This window comes from Lithobates pipiens, unplaced genomic scaffold (assembly GCF_037356315.1).
Source record: "Lithobates pipiens isolate NorthernLeopardFrog02 unplaced genomic scaffold, aLitPip1_a1.2 Scaffold_30, whole genome shotgun sequence".
NCBI classification, from domain to species: domain Eukaryota; kingdom Metazoa; phylum Chordata; class Amphibia; order Anura; family Ranidae; genus Lithobates; species Lithobates pipiens.
Window position 1 is genome coordinate 171,275,011 of NW_027507791.1, and position 2,132 is coordinate 171,277,142.

Consider the following 2,132-nt stretch of genomic DNA (forward strand, 5'->3'; position numbering starts at 1 on the left):
CACCAGGTGGTATTTGACACCATCAAAGCTGCAGAAATGTTTCCCCTCTTCCTCGAACATATGCTGGAGGTGTGGAGAAGAAGAGGGCACGTTGCTGCACATTTTTTGGTCCTGCCTCAGCTTGGTGGACTTCTGGACAGAGATCCGATGCATGACACAAAAATTCACAGACTTCTCCATCCAGGAAGAGGCTGCATTCTTTCTCTTGTACCATTCACAGATTCCCATTAAGAAGTACAAAAAAATCTATTTTACGGCATGTGATTAATGCGGCGAAATCCTGCATCCCTCTCTATTGGAAAAAATGTTCCCCCCCTTTCATTACTCACTGGCTTAGGAAAATAGAGGACATTAAAAAAAATGGAGGACTTGATCCTCACATCACAAGGTAAACAAGAATTTTTTAAACAAACCTGAGACATCTGGAATACCTTTATATTCTCGCTAGAAGGATGTCGCCTGCTATCGCCTTAGTGCTCTGAGCTTTCCTTGACTGGCCCCTTGGACAGTGGCTGCCATCGTGTCTCGTCCCCTCTTCTCCTTTTCTGATCTTTCAACCCTTCTCTTTTCGGCCTTCCTCCCCTATCTCTCACCCCCTCCACCCCCTCTCTCTTTTGGAAAGAGTGGAAAATTGGGAATGACGGCCCCACACCCCCCTCTGGATGGATTATGCCGGAGGGACCTGGGGTTTGTGTGACCCTGGATCTTGGTACAGTACTTTATCCGTGCCTCGAATCATTGTGATTGATGGAAGGCAGACTCACAGTTGCGAATATACCTGTATCAAGTATTGTTCAGCTGCTTTTTGCTCTGTATTTCTCTGTTGCATTATGTACTTGGGGGACCGTCTTCCCCTATTTGGAGAAAAAATTATATTTGAAAAAAAAAGAAGCCTATGACACCTGGTATTCCCAGGTGGTCTCCCATCCAGGCATTAACCAGGCCGGACCCTGCTTAGCCTCCAAGATCAGATGAGATGGAACAGATTCAGTGTGATGTGGCCATAGCCAATATCTTCAGGCACTCTCAACTCTCTTGACAAACACCAAGATGGTCACCTTGGAAACAAGCGGAAAAAAATAGGTCAATGGCCACAACATAAAAAGAAGCCTACGGCATCTGGAAATCCCAGGCGGTCTACCATCCAGGTACTAAACTGGTCCCAACCCTGCTTAGCCTCTGAGATCAGATAAGATTGGGCTCTTTCAGGGTGGTGTGGCCGTAGGAGATTTCTTCAGGCACTCTCAACCTTGACTAACGCCAATATGGTCACCTTGGGAAACAAACAAAAAAATCAAGTCAACGCCAACAACATGAGAAGAAGTCTACAGCACCTAGTATTCCCAGGTGGTCTCCCATCCAGGTATTAACAAGGCCCGACCCTGTTTAGTCTCTGAGAACAGACGAGATCTGGTGCTTTCAGGGTTATGTGGCCATAGGCGAGCTCTTCAAGCACTCTCAACCCTCTTGACAAACACCAAGATGGTCACCTTGGTAAACAAAAAAACAAGTCAACGCCAACAACATAAAAATAAGCCTCCAGCACCTAGCATTCCCAGGTGGTCTCCAATCCAGGTACTAGCAAGGCCCGACCCTGTTTAGCCTCTGAGATCAGAGGAGATCGGGCGCTTTCAGGCTTATGTGCCCATAGGCAATCTCTTTGGGCACTCTCAACCCTCTTGACAAATGCCAAGATAGTCACCTTGGGAAACAAGCGAAAAAAAAACAGGTCAATGTCAACAACATAAAAAGAAGACTACGGCACCTGGTATTCCAAAGCCATCTCCCATCCAGGGACTAACTAGGCCCAACCCTTCTTAGCCTCAGAGATGAGAAGAGATAGGGCTCTTTCAGGGTGATGCTGCTGTAAGCGAACTCTTTGGGCACTCTCAACCCTCTTGACAAATGCCAAGATGGTCACCTTGGGAAACAAGCGAAAAAAAAAAAAAAACGAATCAAGGCCAACAACATAAAAAGAAGCCTACAATAACTGGTATTCCCAGGTGGTCTCCCATCCAGGTACTAACCAGGCCTGACTCTTCTTAGCCTCCAAGATCAGACGACATTGGGTGCTTTCAGAGTGCTCGGACTCTTTCCCCATCACTAATGGGATGAGGCAGGGGTGCCCTCTG

The 2,132-nt window shown here is 47.0% G+C and overlaps 1 pseudogene; it reads right to left on the reverse strand.

The window, feature by feature from the left end:
- Positions 1-1,322: 1,322 nt before the first annotated feature.
- LOC143949603 (5S ribosomal RNA) lies at positions 1,323-1,441 on the reverse strand (annotated as a pseudogene).
- Positions 1,442-2,132: the final 691 nt, after the last annotated feature.